Source organism: Schistocerca gregaria, chromosome 2 (genome assembly GCF_023897955.1).
Source record: "Schistocerca gregaria isolate iqSchGreg1 chromosome 2, iqSchGreg1.2, whole genome shotgun sequence".
Lineage (NCBI taxonomy): Eukaryota > Metazoa > Arthropoda > Insecta > Orthoptera > Acrididae > Schistocerca > Schistocerca gregaria.
This window is the reverse complement of record NC_064921.1, coordinates 167823487-167841714: the sequence shown is the minus strand read 5'-3', so window position 1 is coordinate 167841714 and position 18228 is coordinate 167823487. Positions and strand designations below refer to the sequence as shown.

Here is an 18228-nt window from a genome sequence, read left to right as displayed (position 1 = left end):
GGAACTTGGAATGTCGGAGGCTTGAACGTGGTAGGGGAACTATAAAATGTGAAAAGGGAAGTACAGATGCTCATTCTAGATATACTAGGGATCAGTGAAGTGAAATGGAGAGAGAGTATTTCTGGTCAGATGAGTGTAGTGTAATATCAGCAGGAACAGGAAATGAAATAATGGAGTTAGATTCTTTAAGAATAGAAAAGGATAAAGAGAGAATTAATCTGAACAGTGCAGTGATAGTGTTGTTCTCATCGCAATCGACATCAAACCATCTCCGATAACAATAGTTCAGCTGTACATGCCGACGTCGTAAGCATAAGAGGATAAAATGGTTCAAGTGGCTCTGATCACTATAGGACTTGACTTCTGAGGTCATCAGTCCCCTAGAACTTAGAACTACTTAAACCTAACTAACCTAAGGACATCACACACATCCATGCCCGAGGCAGGGTTCGAACCTGCGACCGTAGTGGTCGCGCGGTTCCAGACTGTAGCGCCTAGAACCGCTCGTCCATCCCGGCCGGCGAAGAAGAAAAGATAAACTATATTGAACGGGTAATTCAGTACATAAACGGAGCTGGAAATCTAATAGTCAAGGAAGACTGGAATGCAATTGTAAGGGAAGGAGCACAAGATAATGTTATGTCAGTATATGGACTGCGGAATAGGGAAGAGAGAGGGTAAAGACTAATTGAGTTCTGCTATAAATTTCAGCTAATGACAGCGAATACTCAGTTCAAGAATCAGAACAGGTGTGGTACACATGGAAAAGGCAGAGACATAAGGGAAGGTTTCCAGTCAATTTACATCATGGTACGCAGAGTTTTCAAAATTAAATTCTGGGTTGTAAGGCGTACCAAAGTGCAGATACAGATTCAAACCACAGTTTAATAGTGATGAAGAGTAGACGGAATCTTAAGAGAGCAGTGAGAAAGAATCGGTGCCCAATGAAGTGGGATACGGAAGTACCAAGGAGTGACGGGATATGCTGTAAGTTCCCTCAGGCTATAGTGGCTCCCATGGAAAAAAGGATGAAAAGGAGAGCAGGAGAAGTAACAAGTGGTTAGTCGCCTTCGTGAGGATCGCTTCAAAGACGGTCGGAATCTCAGTAGTCGAGGTTTTTTTGTTTCATGACGACACGGCCTAATACCCAACATGATTTTATTCAAATTTATGTTGTAGTTCATTGTTTATTAAAAAACCTACTTCCACATTATGTAACTTAAGTCACTTGATTACTTTCACCACATTACTCTCTCTCTGTGTAGAATGTGGTCCAAAATTGTTTCAATTTTAAGATGGAGAGCCTTATTTTTTTAAAGGGCAATCTAATGCTGAAATGAATAACATAAAATTTTGTATGGGAGTAAAATTACACGTTAAAAAGAGAGTATATATTGCTGGAGAGAGCATCACAAATCGACAGTGTTTCGCGCCCTGTGGGACTTTAAGCTGGCCGTGATAACAGAGTTGTTTCATACGAGTACTCTGGTGCACAGATTTAGACGCGTACTCATACTTGTTAAATAAACTACCAAAATGGTTACAAGCTCTCAATTTGAAGAACGGTTTCGTATATTTTGTTTTCAAGTGAGTTATAGATCGCTGGCGGCGTGCAAAGGCCGCATAAGCACTGTTTTTGTCTGCTGTGTAAGTTACATCTGTGGCTACATAGCGAAAGTATATCTGTATGCCGTACTTTGGGGGCTGTACCCTGCTGATCAATCGGCAGCATAGTGCTTACGTTGAGGTTGTACATGCGTACGGAGATAAAGCATGTGGCGTTCTTCTTCCGCTTATTGCTGGGACTAGACATTTAGTTATCATCATGTGGACGATTCCTGCAACTTTCGTGGTTCTACTTGTTACGGTAAAATGTCTTGTCTTCTTTTCGTATTTACTGAAAATGCGATTTCTGAGCTGTTACACATGATTATCAGCTCTGTACATGAGATTTCCTTGAGATCAAGGTTAATTCTGCTGTTAAGAAATTGTTACATCTTCAAGTATTAATATCAGTCTGTCGTTAATTTATCCATGTATACAGGTCATGTCTCACATTACTATTCCTCTTATTTACTATTACTACGGGAATATAAGGTTCTGTGGGGTTGCTTTTGTTCTGTTTTCTGAAAATATGTGTAACTAAAATACACATGATCCCTATGGGGACATTAGTACCAGTATTACTAAGTTTTGGTATTACTCTAATGAGTAATAATCAAAGGCCACTTCATATTCTCTTTAATTATTTTACGTCCCGGAGCCACTTACTAATTTATGAGGTTTTCATATTCAAACTGCATGTGATTAAATGTTCTTTATCTGATTTCGTACCTGATGCGACCACAACTCACAGAATACGCTCTGTCGTCAGTAGGATGTTTGTTCAGATAAGCTGACATCGGCAGATGATACATTGCGGTCTGTTACTACTAACTAGTGGCACAGGGTTTCACAAAGTGGACGATTGGGTAATGTTCCCATTTTCTGCATAACATTTATTATTCTTCTGCGTGCCTGTTACAGCGATCGTGGGGGTAGTTTTGAGCTGCTGAGAACTAGACAAGTGCCAATGCTCAGTACGTGGAGAGTGCCGATTGTGATGAAATCTTCTTACGAATAAGTGTGGCACTCTACAGCACTGAGACTACACCTCCGCCACACGCATTTTCTCTATAAGAGAGGGCGCACTTTATTTTTAGGCTGTGTTAACAAGTTCGAACCAGCTCGTCGTAATTTTTCGTTATTTGAAATCTTGTTCAGGTCCCCTCGTATTTCTCTTGGTGCAACGAATTTTTTCTCACATCTGAATGTCACCAGAAATCAGGTGGTGTACTAATGGGGGCATTTTCAGCGCATTAACGCTGAAGTCTTACCAATTACGTATGAGATTATATTTAAACAGGATTAGGGTGCTTTCAATGTAAGGGGACGGACTGAATCGGCACTACGTTACAGTTGCCGGACGAATTTTCCTCTCTCTTTATATTTTTAAAGTGCATTTTGGAAACACGTGACTTGGGGAAAATAGAAAGGCAACGCTGCCAGCCGCATTCTGTGACGCTCTGCCTGTGCACCAGTGCTGGCGCGGCTCACCAGGGAACTGCTCGTGACGTCACGGCTACGGTCAGTGGTTCTGCAGCGTCTGCAGAAAAACGGCTTGTGTCCTACTCGAGAGCGTCGGTGTTGCCTGCCGTGATAGTCTAGTGGTTAGGACATTGCGTTGTGGCCGCAAGAACCCAGGTTCGAATCCTGGTCACGGCATTGGGGTGATATTTTTATCTAAATTTCTAGATAACTAACAATTTCTCTCACTTGTTATCGACAACAAAAGTATGCTGCAACCCGCTTACGTCCCAGTGAATTTTCATCGGTGTCAGCGGCTTCCCCGTTATTTTCTGTTGAATAACGGGTAAAAAGTTGGAACGCCTTCCAAAAATTACTGTGAAGCTCGCCACCAGTCTCGGCAACTATAGCAGTCTAGTGCATTGCAAATCAGACACCCAAAATTACTCTCTGGATTGAGTTCCTGATCGATTAATTTCTCAGTTTAGAATTTATCCCTGTCACCAAAGAAAAGATAACCTACTCACGTTCTAGTTGCAGTGGCAGACAACGAGTTTGTCAACACGTAGAAAATGATATAAAATATATATTGTAACGAAATGTCACTAATATAGAGGGCCAAATACAGTACTATATACTGTCTGTACTGAGACAGATACGATACCTACTTTCATCTGTTCCTGTTCTAAAAATAATCCCTCTGGTTTGGCGTGCTATCATCTGAAGTACCTTCTGCTCACAACCAGATTAAGTTAAAATCTGGGGAATCCGTCTGAAATGTTAGTGTTGTCATCAAGGTACTGAAATATCACCAGTCGGACTTCGACTGCCGCACTGTCCTGGTGTACTGCGTTTACATCACTGCTGGTGCTGTCCGAGCGCGGTTGCTGGTGAGTTCAACACCGTAGCGCGTTCACAATTACTGACGTCGACTAACTGTAGAAACTGGTAATTGCGGAATCTCTCTAAAGAAAGATAACTTGAAGTTTACCTTTGATGTCTTCCTAAGACCTAATTCCTTTGAAGCGGAGAGATTCATGGAGGAGAGAGTCAAGTTAACAGGTGAGGACATCATTGAAGTGCACCAATCGATTTGTAGCAATGCTGTTTTCCTCAAGTTAAAGACTGCTGAGAAATGTGAACTAATTGTAGAATTTTGTGGATCTAGTGTAGGGGTTTAATTCTGGTGAGGGTAAAGTAACGCATGCTGTTTTTGGTGTTGGAACAATTAGAGCTTTCGAACTTCCGCTGGAAATAATTGCCGAGCACATTAATAGTGTGCTGAGGCCTCACGGAACCATTAGAAGAAACGTCGCCGAAACATGGTCCGCCGCTCATAAATTTCAGAACGTCAGTAATGTGCAGCGTATCAAAACCGATATGGTCAATACCGTCTTACATCAATGTCTTCGCGTATAAAGTTCTTGTGATATGAGGGGAAACAAAGAACGTGCGCATGCTGTACTCTACTGGATGTGTTCTCGTTCAACGTTAGCAAAGACGCGTGACGCAATTACCGACAGGTGAGGCAGCAGTTCCAAACACTTCGCCGCAGCTGCCGCTGACATGGTGATAGGAGGCTGTAGATAATTTCGTGGGATTTTCTCTAGTGTTTGAATGTCATGAACACGCCTTCGTACTGTTTGAAATTATAAGGTGCAGTTTCAGCAGAGATGCTGTGTCGCCTGGACGTTTGCTCGGACCGTCTCTGCTTTGCAAGGTGCACCGCAGGTGCTGCGCATGTTAATCACGCGATGAGGAGACACAGTAGTCGGCAGTGGTATGTTATGAGTAGTAGTAAGACATAGGCCTAGTGACATAGTTGCAATTATATTCTGAGGAAGTAGAACATGTTGACGTACTGATTAATTATTTGTGATGAAGAAAGAGAGTGAGGCTTTTTTAGAAGAATCTTTTAATATATTTGCTTAGATGATTAATAGAGGAGGATATAATTTGAAGTAATTTATTTCAGATTTTGTACATTAATTGAGGTACCTTGTAGTTAAGCATTGTTGGTTAAGACATTTGTATGAGTATAGGGAAAGATAAACACCCATCCACAATTCCCAATTTTAATATGTGGCTAAGATTAACTGTTCAATATTTGTCATTTTTACGAGCCGCATTTTTGAAAAGATCTAATTTAAAGTTAAATACTACTTGGTTTGTCCACTCAAGAACTGTAATTTTTTGTGTATTAATGTATATGAAGCAAAGACAGAGCCTTTTTCAATACCGATCTTTTCTAATGAGGAAATTAATTCTATTTGATGTTATAAATTATCCCTATTCATTATCTGCATCCTAAGTCCACGCCAAAATATGCTTCGCCTTTTTTAAAAAGGCAACGCCCTGCAGCAGACAAATCTCAGTAGTTAGTTGTAGCTCAGCAAATGTGACGCGCTTTCGAAAAAGCAATGTCACGGTGTTTCCATTACGCAACAGGTAAGAAAAAATTAAATAATAAAAAAGGGAACATTGAGGTTTTCCAGGGCCAATATATCAGTTCAAAAGTTTAATGATTCACAATGTTGAATTCAGACAGTATTCTTGTCATTACGAATGTTTAAACAGACAGGGAACTAGGTAGGCATCTTCGTATGATTTCTCGCACTCAAATTTTGCAGAATATTCTCGCGATCGAATTCTTATGTTTCATATTGTTCATTTTAAGATAACATTCACAAACAAGTGAGGATTGAGCGTCAAGGAATCAGAAAACAGCAGTGCTCCTATCGTTTTTCTTTTCTTCTTCTGTGGCGTGTTTCGAAAAGGAAAACTTTCGCGTTGGATTACGCACAAATCAGTCTGTAGTATAAGATGATAAAGAATGTCAGGTTGGGCCCCACCACATTCGATTTACTGCACGTTAGACATTTTTCTGTTTTCACGGCATTATGACTAACTTGTTCAGTCCACCTGAAGCTCCGCTAAGTAACTTTCCCGTTGTCCGATTATTAAATGTGAACGGTCCCTTGCTAAAAGTATTTGTGGGCTATGATCAACGTTTTCGTGTAAAGAGAACCACAAAAGGTTTCGAAGATGACGGAATGAGGCAGTTCCTCAAGGATCAGTCACATAATAGATAACCTACATTAGTCATCCTTGAACAATATAGCTGTAAGGAAACAAATGATGTATATATGCAAGTATCGTTACGAATTGGAGTACACGAATAGCATGGTCAGGTATATTGCATAAGAGTTTTAGATTAGCAACTTTAGGTACTCTCTTCGGCACTGGGGAGGATTCATATGAGATGTTATTTGGATGTCTGATGTAACAAACATATCTGCCTTTGAAAACAAAGGCAGATATGTGGAACACGTATATAGTTTAACTTTTTCAAAATATATGAAAACCTCAATAGGATCATAAGTACACGTCATATCGAAGAATATGTTTGTAAATAGTCAGGGGTGCCATTCTCTTTCCCAAAGCCAGACTGTGATAACTGCAAATTTGTACTATGATAAAAGTGATAGTGGACGATATACGTTTGCTATTGAAGGATCTTTATCGGGCTTTGATAAAGACACTACAATTTCTGTGGTCCATTATGCAGGAATTCCGCTTTCTGTCTACATTGTACGAAAAAATAGCAAAAGCACGTGTTTGTTTATCGTTGGGAAGTTGCATGTCACAGGGTAATTTATTAGATCGACTCCAAGTGCCTTCTCATTAGGATACGTGTCACCTCTAAGCCTTGCATACAAACAGTTTATACACGGATCAGCCACAATATTATGACCATCTACCTAACCGCCGGTATGACGACATTGCAGTTCCGAATTACGATGCAGTGTTCCTTCGGACCGGAACGGATACAAGCTTCCATATTTCGTCAATCACGTTGCTACAAGCTAAACGATTCACAACAGATGGTACTAACATTGTGTTATAATTTGTCGGGTATTAATTATGGGAGCGAAATCGATTGCGCTCAGCAGACTCTTTCATTCCACACTAACGTGATATTATGTAAATTCATCTTTCAAGACATGTTTCTAACATCAACTCAACAATGCTCACTGTTCGCTGAATGAATGTTCTGATACTGGGTTTTCAGATCTCTGTAACAATATTGTAACCACATGAATTCAGTACCCCATGTTTTGCTACTATAAACTAAGCAGAGGGTAACTGTATTCATTGGATATCTCGTTTTCTGCGTAATTACTATATCACGTACGGAGAAAGGAGTCGACAGTGCATCATCAAAATCCTATTAAACGATGTTTTCTTATACATCAGTCATTCAGCTTACTTTGGCAGACAAACTTTCATGTTTTACTGGATAGCAAACACATCTGGTGAATTAATGTAAAAAAAACTATTTTTTCGCTATCCACTACTATGGAAATATGGTACCCACACGAAATCTGAGTCTAGTTTCGGAATGAGCAAAACAAATGCGTTAAGGTGAGACACTTCACACAACATTTTAAAATAATTTTAAATTACCTAAAAATTACATTTATTTTATTTTACTGAGATGGCAGAAAGAATTGAGAATGGAATATATGACTCAAATATTATTGCTACCACTTTTACATCCAAACAGATGAAAATATTGCTTTTCCCTGGTAACCTTACTTCCCCTGGGAAGGTGGGGAGAGAGATTAATTATATATATACTACTGACCATTAAAGTTGCTATACCAAGAAGAAATGCAGATGATAAACCGGTATTCATTGGACAAATATATATTACTAGAACTGGCATGTGATTACATTTTCACTCAATCTGGGTGCGTGGATCCTGAGAAATCAGTACTCAGAGCAACCACTTCTGCCGGCCGGTGTGGCAGTGCGATTCTAGGCACTTCAGTCTGGAACCGCGTGACCGCTACGGTCGCAGGTTCGAATCCTGCCTCGGGCAAGGATGTGTGTGCTGTCCTTAGGTTACTTAGGTTTAAGTAGTTCTAAGTTCTAGGGGACTGATGACCACAGATGTTAAGTCCCATAGTGCTCAGAGCCATTTTGAACAACCACCTCTGGCCGTGATAACGGCCTTGATACGCCTGGGCATTGAGTCAAACAGAGATTGGATGGCGTGTACAGGTACAGCTGCCCATGCAGCTTCAACACGATACCACAGTTCATCAAGAGTAGTGACTGGCGTATTGTGACGAGCCAGTTGCTCGGCCACCATTGACCAGACGTTTTGGTGAGAGATCTGGAGAATGTGCTGGCCAGGGCAGCAGTCGAATATTTTCTGTATCCAGAAAGGCCCGTACAGGACCTGCAACATGCGGTCGTGCATTGTCCTGCTGAAATGTAGGCTTTCGCAGGGATCGAATGAAGGATAGAGCGACGGGTCGTAACACATCTGAAATATAACGTCCACTGTTCAAAGTGCCGTCAATGCAAACAGGAGGTGACCGAGACGTGTAACCAATAGCACCCCGTACCATCACGCCGGGTGATACGCCACTATGGCGATGACGAACACGCGCTTCCAACGTGCGTTCACCGCGATGTCGCCAAACACGGATGCGACCATCATGGTGCTGTAAGCAGAACCTCGATTCATCCAAAAAATGTCGTTTTGCCATTCGTGCACCCAGGTTCGTCGTTGAGTACACCATCACATGCGCTCCAATCTGTGAAGCATCGTTAAGGGTAACCGCAGCCATGGCCTCCGAGCTGATAGTCCATGCTACTGCAAACGTCGTCGAACTGTTCATGCAGATGGTTATTGTTTCGCAAACGTCCCGATTTGTTGACTCAGGGATCGAGACGTGGTTGCACGATCCGTTACAGACATGCGGATAAGATGCCTGTCATCTCGACTGCTAGTGATACGAGGCCGTTGGGATCCAGCATGGCGTTCCGTGTTACCCTCCTGAACCCACCGATTCCATATTCTGCTAACAGTCATTGGATCTCGATCAACGTGAGCAGCAATGTCGCGATACGATAAACCGCAATCGCGATAGGCTACAATGCGACCTTTATCGAAGTCGGAAACGTGATGGTACAGATTTTTCCTGCTTACACGAGCCATCACAACAACGTTTCACCAGGCAACGCTGGTCAACTGCTGTTTGTGTGTGAGAAATCGGTTAGTATCTTTCCTCATGTCAGCACGTTGTAGGTGTCGCCACCGGCGCCAACCTTGTGTGAATGCTCTGAAAAGCTAATCATTAGAATATAACAGCATCTTCTTCCTGTCGGTTAGCACGTCATGTTCGTGGAGTAGCAATTTTAATGGCCCGTAGTGTATATATACAAATTTTATAGACACCAACAGCAGTTATTTACAAGTTGTCATTGGGAATGTCGTGTGACTTCCCATTTGTGTAGTTTTCTGTTCTTGTCTGTCACAATAAAAAAGACAACTCTGAAACAATATGGCCGACGCATTGTCACTGTGTGAAGCGTGATGTATGTGAGCTGTGTGAACGACGTTTATCAACAAAATATGTAGCTTGAATTAATGTTTCGATTTATTTATTAATAATTGGAACATAGCACAAGTGAACTCAGGGATCAGTCTCCTAGAAGGAGATGTAGGCATTTTAAAAACATCAGTGTAATCGGTGTGATCTATTACCTGTATCTGTGCCGTCATTTTAATTTATGAGCGCTCAGAGTTTAATAATTTTTGACATCCTATGATAGGAAACGCCACAACCTATGCAACTAACATTGCTGCTGCAGTTAAAAAGGCTGTAACAAAAATAAGACAACATGTAAGAGTTTGTGTGTCTGAAAAGGGGTTTACACATCCTGAACCTATGAAGTATGTTGCAACTTCTGGAAACAGGAAGTAACTCTGTTTTTTATCTAACTTTGTAAGAATTGTGGCTTCTTTACGGTACAGTATATCACCCTGTAATACACCAGTGTACTGTTAACAGGACTAGTGGTAGTCTGAATCCAAAAAAATATTAACTAATTAGGCATCTGAAGATGAGCCCACCCCCTAAAGGGCTCGAAATGCATCGTGAATTGAAATAAAAAGCACCATTAGTGACCGAATGAGCTTAATTTATTTTTTTAAGTATGTAATATAATCACGGCAGCGACGCCGAATACAATGTTCACAATTAAGGTTTATTTACCTACTAAGAACTTCCATAACAACATCGTCGACGGAGATTGTTTGCTTTCGTTGTTACCAGAGCTCGCTTGAAATATCCTCACAGAAAAACCATCAAAATATATGTCGCTAGACAGAATTCCGTTTTCATAAAGTGTAGTGGGAGTGTAGGTCGCTCAGTGCTCTCTGTGCTATCTTCTGTTACACTTTTTTCGACAGTTTTGAGTAAAGTCAGTGTAGATTTACAGTATGTTCGCCTCTGAGGTTTCAAGTTCACCTGCGTACTCCAGTGCTTAAAACATTCAGATACGCCAGCGTGCTCATTTTCCCATTTATGGATTTAATACGAGCAACATTTCTAGAAATTAATCAAGTCACCATCCACCTTGTCAGTGAGAATTGCGCCAGTCACACGGAAATCAATAATCAGATTTGATTTTGATTGATGCTTCCTATGCGGTTTTTTGCCTCTGGACAATCAAAAACCGGTTTTTCCCATCCGATATGATATGACCTTGCCGTGGTGGATAGGCTTACGTAACGTATCACGTATACACACTGAGTAGTACAGTTTGGTAACGTCAAACGTACGCCTTTGGCATTGTTGTATGATTCATTAGTCATTTGCAGTCGACCACTATTAAATTATTATGCTTACTGCGCCATCTATTGCTACATTTGGTAACTAGTTATTTTTCTTCTGCCATGCGTTTTCCCCCTTTTTTAATAACATTCCGTTGCAATTTGAGCTCATACTGACCAGGGGTGTTATTTCTCAAGCGGTTTGAAAGTGTAATTGTAATCACGCCGTTTATGTGGTGCAGAAAAGTTTCATTTATAAGACGCAGACACTTAGTTTCTGTAAAGGGGAAGCTAAATCTGAAATGAATAACATAATATTTGATGTGGAAGTTAAATTTTACGTTAAAAAATGATTATTATTGCCCAAGGAAGTGTCAAAATTCGTCAGTGTTATGGGTCCTGTGCGGGTTTAAGCTGGCACTGATAAGGGACAAGTATGTTGGTGCACACATTATGGTACATACATCGTAAATAAACCGCCAAAATGGTTGCAAGCTGCCAGTTTGAGAAAGGGTTTCATATATATTATCTTTATGCTCATGTTTTGATTTAGATTGTGCATGCGGACGGAGATGAAACATGTTCTTTTGCGCTGAGTGCTGGGGCCAGGTGCAGAGTTCCCATCATGCGGACTATGCGTTCAACTTTCATGGTTCTGTTTGTTAAGGTAAGTTGTCTGTCGTTTTTTGTTTACTGAAAAGTCAGTATCTGTGCTGCAACACGTGATTATCAGCTCTGTACATGTGCTGTCCTTGTGATCAAGGTTAAATCTGCTGGTAAAATCGGGGCACATTGTTCCATCTTCAAGGATCAATAGCAGTTTGTCATTGGTTTATCCAGTTATATAGGTCATTGCTCACGTTACTATTCCACTTACTTACTTTAACTATGGCAATATGAGGTCTTCTAGGGTTCCTTTTGTTCTGTTTTTTGAAGGTATGTGGTATTGTATTACATATGGTTCCTATGGGGACATATGTAACAGCATTACTAAGTTGTTGTGTTTGCCTAGTTGATAACAGTCAATAGCTATTTCATATTCTCTTTAATTATTTTACATCCCGAATACACTTATGCATTTATCACGTTTCCGTGTTCCAACTGCATGTGATCACATGTTCTTTATCTGAATTCATAGCTGATGCGATCACAACTCACAGAATGCGTTCTGCCTTCAGTGGTATCTTTATTCAGATAAGCTGACATCGGTAGATTATACATTGCAGTGATGGATTTACTAACTTGTAGCATAGGGACATTTGGGTAATATTCTCGTTTTCTGCGTCTGATTTATTATTTCTTTTGCTTGCCTATTCAATACGTATGGGGGTAGTTCTGAGCTGCTAAGAACTTGGCATGTGCTGATACTCAGTATATGGAGAGTGACGATTGTGATAAAATCTTCTTACGAATAGATATTGCACTCTAGAATATGGAGTCTACACCTCCATTGCACGCATTTTCTCTGTAAGAAAGGGCTCAATACGTTTGTAAGCTGTGTTAGCAAGTTTGGACGTGTTGGTCGTAATTTTTCAGTACTTACAAGCTTGTTGAAGTCCCCTCGAATTTCGCGTGGTGCTATGAGTGTTTTCCCTACTTCCGAATATGCCACCAGCAAGTCAGATGGCGTTATTTCTCATTCAAGAGGGAATATTTTCTGTACGAAGGAGGATATTTTCAGGGCATTAATACTGAGGTTCTACCAGTAAGTGATTGAATTTAGACAGGATTAAGAGGCTTTCAATGAAAGGGAGTGGGTTGAAGCGGCACTAAGTAACCATTGCCGTACTAATCTTCCTCTCTCTTTGTGTTTTTGAAGTGCATTTTGGAAACATGTCAGTTACGGAAAATGGAAAGGCAACGCTGCCAGCCGCATTCTGTGACGCTCTGCTGTGACGCAGTGCTGGCCCGGAGAATGCGCCGCGGCTCACCAGGGAACTGCTCGTGACGTCACAGCCACGGTCAGTGGTCCTGCAGCGTCTGCCGAAAAAACGGCTTATACCCTTCTCGAGAGCTTCGGTGTTGCCTGCCGTGATAGTCTAGTGGTTAGGACATTGCGTTGTGGCCGCAAGAACCCAGGTTCGAATCCTGGTCACGGCATTGGGGTGATATTTTTACCGAAATTTCTAGACAACTAACAATTTCCCTTACTAGCTGTCGACAACAAAAGTATGTTGCACCCGGCTTACGTTTCAGTGAATTTTTATCGGCCTCAGTGGCTTCCACGTTATTTCCGGTTGAATAATGGGTAAACAGTTGGAACGCCTTCCAAAAACCACTGTGATGCTCACCCCCAGTCTCGGCAACTTCAGTGATGTCCTACATTGCAATTCAGACACCGAAAATTACTCTCTGTATCGAGTTCCTGATCGACTAATTGCTTATTTTACAACTTACCCTGTCACCACAGAAGAGAGACCTTTCCCATATTCTAGTTGCAGTGGCAAACAACAAGTTTGTCAAAGTGTAAAAAATGGTGCAAAGTACATGTAATGACGAAATGTGTTACTGGTATGTGGAGTCATTCGCCGTACTTTCTATCATGAGGCAGATACATATAATATTTCATTGTTTTTGTGTTGATTTAAAAACGAACCCTGTGCTGTTGCGTGGTAGTATCTAAAGTCCTTCACCCACAATCAGGTTCCCTTAAAATGAGGAGCACCCATCTGAAATCTTCCTGTTAGTATCATGGGAGAGAGAGTCCCTTTAGTCAGCCATAGTGCCGGTAGTGTTAGTGTCATCGTAACTGCCGTCTGCTTCACATCTCCTGTGCAACGAGCTACGTTAATTTAAGTATTAACTGTATTTTTCTTATTTGTCACTTCTTATTTCGTGTGTTTTTGCTTTTAGGAAGCTTTAATTTTCGAGTACTAGTGATAGTGTTCCACAGATTTCGTGTTTGTTTTGAAAACAGTTAGAGAGTCCCTTTCGTAAGCTGTAGTGCCAATAGTGCTAGTGTTTGTTTTGAATACAGTCCAGAGACAGGTAGTGCTTATTTTCATTGTTTTCAACAAGAAATGTCTAGTAACCACAGTTTAGTCAGCTATCAGCCGCCTTTAGTGAATTAACCGTCTAGTTAAAAGTTGATTAACTGTCTACAGCAAATAGATTTCTTAGGATGGATAGGATGTGTGACTGCTGTGTACGGACGCAGGAGGAGCTGGCCACTGTTCGTGAACAGCTGAGCTTGTTGATGGCCGTCTTCAGGCTGCTGCCTCGGAGTGTAGCGGCAGTGGGAGTCTGGTGCGTCGCAAGGTACACCCCAGGTGTTACATGCTTCACCCACTGTCCCCACTGTCGAGACATCTTCACGGGTACCGGGCGCGGATGGGCCACCATCTCCCCAAGGGGAGTGGCGGGTTCAGCGGCGTTCGCGGCGCACGAGGCGGAGGGCCAATGTGGGGGCTGGCCGTGTGGCGTCGCCCGCTCTGCCTGTGAGAGGACATGTGGCCGCTCCTTCAGCAAGGCCTGAGCAGGCATCCGGGAGGAGGGGTTTATTAGTTATTGGGAGCTCCAACGTCAGGCGGGTGATGTAGCCCCTTAGGGAAATAGCGGAAAGGTCAGGGAAGAAGTCCAGTGTTCACTCTGTCTGCTTGCCGGGGGGTCTCATCCGAGATGTGGAGGAGGCCCTCCTGGCAGCGATAGAGAGCACTGGGTGTACCCGACTGCAAATTGTTGCTTATGTCTACACCAATGACTCCTGCCGTCTGGGTTCAGAGGTCATCCTCCGTTCGTACAGGTGGTTGGCGGAGTTGGTGAAGGCGGAAAGCCTCCGACGCGGTGTGGAATCTGAGCTAAGTATTTGTAGTATCGTTCCCACAACCGATCGCGGTCCTCTGGTTTGGTGCCGAGTGGAAGGCTTAAACCAGAGGCTCAGACGATTCTGTGGTGATCTGGGGTGCAAATTTCTGGACGTCCGCTATCGGGTGGAGAAATGTGGGGTCCCCCTGAATAGGTCAGGCGTGCACTACTCGCAGGAAGCAGCTACAAGGCTAGCAGAGTACGTGAGGAGTGGTTCAAATGGCTCTGATTATTATGCGACTTAACTTCTGAGGTCATCAGTCGCCTAGAACTTAGAACTAATTAAACCTAACAAACCTAAGGACATCACACACTTCCATGCCCGAGGCAGGATTAGAACCTGCGACCTTAGTGGTCGCTAGCTTCCGGACTGTAGCGCCTAGAACCTCACGGCCACTCCGACCGGCCGTGTGGAGTGCATATGTGGGTTTTTTAGGTTAGAGGATCCCGTCCCGAGGCCCGACAAGACTCCTCCTGAGACGCGACAAGATAGCAGTAGGCAATACGCAACAGGGAATAAGAATATTAATGTGTTAGTAGTAAACTGCAGGAGCGTCTATAGAAAGGTCCCAGAACGGTAACAATGCCTACATAGTACTAGTGACTGAAAGTTGGCTGAAACCAGATGTAAACACTAATGAAATTCTAAACTCAGATTGGAATGTATACCACAGAGAAAGGCTTGACAGTGAAGGAGGAGGCGTGTTTATAGCGAAAAAAGTGTAGTAGTATCGAAGTAAATTAACGGAGTTCCGAAATGTGAAATAATTTGGGCGAAGGTCACGGTTAAAGCAGGCTCAAACATGGTAATTGGATGTCACTATAGGCTCCCTGGCTCAGCAGCTGTTGTGGCAGAGCACCTGAAAGAAAATTTGGAAAAAATTTCGAGTATATTTCCCGACCATGTTATAGTTCTGGATGGAGATTTTAATTTCCCAGATATAGACTGGGAGATTCAAATGTTTGTAACAGGTGGCAGGGAAAAAGAATCCAGTGAATATTTTTTAAGTGCATTATTTGAAAACTACCTTGAGCAGTTAAACAGAGAACATACTCGTGGCGATAACATATTAGACCTCTTCTGGTACAAACATACCCGAACTATTTGGAACAGTTAACGGAGAACAGGGAATCAGCGATCATAAAGCGGTTACTGCATCGATGATTTCAGCCGTAAACTGAAATATTAAAAAAGGCAGGAACATTTTTCTGTTTAGGAAAAGTGACAAAAAGCAGATTTCAGAGTATTTGACGGCTCAACACAAAAGTTGTGTCTCAAGTACAAATACTGTTGAGGATCAGTGGACAAAGTTCAAAACCATCGTACAATATGCATTACATGATTATGTGCCAAGGAAGACTATAAGAGACGGAAAAGAGCCACCGTAGTACAACAACAGAGTTAGAAAACTGCTGCGGAAGCAAAGGGAACTTCACATTAAACATAAACATAGCCAAAGCCTTGCAGACAAACAAAAATTACGCGAAGCGAAATGTAGTGCGAGAAGGACTATGCGAGAGGCGTTCAATGAATTCGAAAGTAAATTTCTATGTACTGACTTGGCAGAAAATCCTAAGAAATTTTGGTCCTATGTCAAAGCGCTAGGTGGATCAAAACAAAATGTCTAGACACTCTGTGAGCAAAATGGTACTGAAACAGAGGATGACAGACTAAAGCCCGAAATACTAAATGTCTTTTACCAAAGCTGTTTCACAAAGGAAGACTTCACTGTAGTTCCTTCTCTAGATTGCCGCACTGATTATAAAATGGTGGGTATCGAATAGACGACACAGGGATAGAGCAACAATTAAAATCGCTCAAAAGAGGATAGGCCGCTGAACCTGATAGTGTACCAGTTCGATTTTACACAGAGTACGCGAAGGAACTTGCCCCCCCCCCCCCCCTCCCTTCTTGCAGCGGTGTACCAGGTCTCTAGAAGAGCGAAGCGTTCCAAAGGATTGGAAAAGGGCACAGGTCATCCCCGTTTTCAAGAAGGGACGTCGAACACATGTGCAGAACTATAGACCTATATCTCTAACGTCGATCAGTTGTAGAATTTTGGAACACTTATTATGTTAAAGTATAATGACTTTTCTGGAGACTGGAAATCCACTCTGTAGGAATCAGCATGGGTTTCAAAAGACGATCGTGAGAAACCCAGCTCTCGCTATTCGTCCACGAGACTCAGAGGACCATAGACACGGGTTCTCAGGTAAATGCCGTGTTTCTCGACTTCCGCAAGGCGTTTGATACACTTCCCCACAGTCGTTTAATGGACAAAGTAAGAGCATATGGACTATCAGATCAAATGTGTGATTGGATTGAAGAGTTCCTGGATGAAAGAGCGTAGCATGTCATTCTCAATGGAGAGAAGTCTTCAGAAGTAAGAGTGATTTCAGGTGTGCCGCAGGGGAGTGTAGTAGGACCGTTGCTGTTCATAATTTACATAAATGACCTTGTGGATAACATAGGAAGTTCACTGAGGCTTTTTGCGGATGATGCTGCGGTACATCGAGAGGTTGTAACAATGGTAAATTGTACTGAAATGCAGGAGGAACTGCAGCGAATTGACGCATGGTACAGGGAATGGCAATTGAATCTCAATGTAGACAAGTGTAATGTACTGCCAATACATAGAAAGAAAGATCGTTTATCATTTAGCTACAGTATAGCAGGTCAGCAACTCGAAGCAGTTAATTCCATAAATTATCTGGGAGTAGGAATTAGGAATGATTTAGAATGGAATGATCATATAAAGTTGATCGTCGGTAAAACAGATGCCAGATTGCGAGAATCCTAAGGAAATGCAATCCGAAAACAAAGGAAGTAGGTTACAGTACACTTGTTCGCCCACTGCTTGAATGTTGCTCACCAGTGTGGGAACCGTACCAGATAGGGTTGATAGAAGAGATAGAGAAGATCCAACGGAGAGCAGCGCGCTTCGTTACAGGATCATTTAGTAATGGCGAAAGCGTTATGGAGATGATAGATAAACTCCAGTGGAAGACTCTGCAGGAGAGACGCTCAGTAGCTCGGAACGGGCGTTTGTTGAAGTTTCAAGAACATACCTTCACCGAGGAGTCAAGCAGTATATTGCTCCCTCCTACGTATACCTCGCGAAGAGACCATGAGGATAAAACCAGAGATTAGAGCCCGCACAGAGGCATACCGACAATCCTTCTTTCCACGAACAATATGAGACTGGAATAGAAGGGAGAACCGATAGAGGTACTCAAAAGTACCCTTCGCTACACACCGTCAGGTGGCTTGTGGAGTATGGCTGTAGATGCAGATTTAGATGGGAGTGGAATATCACCATACTGGCTTCAATGGCTGATCTGTGAATGTGTGCTGTGATTACATCACCGCTTCTGCTGGAAGAGTGCTGTCACTGGTGAGTTTAACGCCGTGTCGCGTTCGCAGTTTGTGGTAAGATCTTATGAGACCAAACTGCTGAGGTCTTCGGTCCCTAAGCTTACACGCTACGTAATGTAACTAAAACTAACTTACGCTGAGGACAACACACACACACACACACACACGCACGCACACACGCGCACGCGCACATATGCCCGAGGGAGGACACGCTACTCCGACAGGGGGACCCTCGCGAACCGTGACAGGGCCCCTGAGTAACCAGAGTAACCGGATCGACTAAGTGTAGAAATTGGTGATGACAGAATCTCTCTATGGAAGTATACCTTGAAGCGTACTTCTGATAATG

The 18228-nt window shown here is 42.4% G+C and overlaps 2 non-coding genes across 2 annotated transcripts; both read left to right on the top strand.

The window, feature by feature from the left end:
* The first annotated feature begins 3192 nt into the window (after positions 1-3192).
* Positions 3193-3264, top strand: Trnah-gug (transfer RNA histidin (anticodon GUG)). Its single transcript has one exon. It is a non-coding gene; the product is annotated as a tRNA-His (tRNA).
* A 9463-nt stretch (positions 3265-12727) lies between these two features.
* Trnah-gug (transfer RNA histidin (anticodon GUG)) lies at positions 12728-12799 on the top strand. Its single transcript has one exon. It is a non-coding gene; the product is annotated as a tRNA-His (tRNA).
* Positions 12800-18228: the final 5429 nt, after the last annotated feature.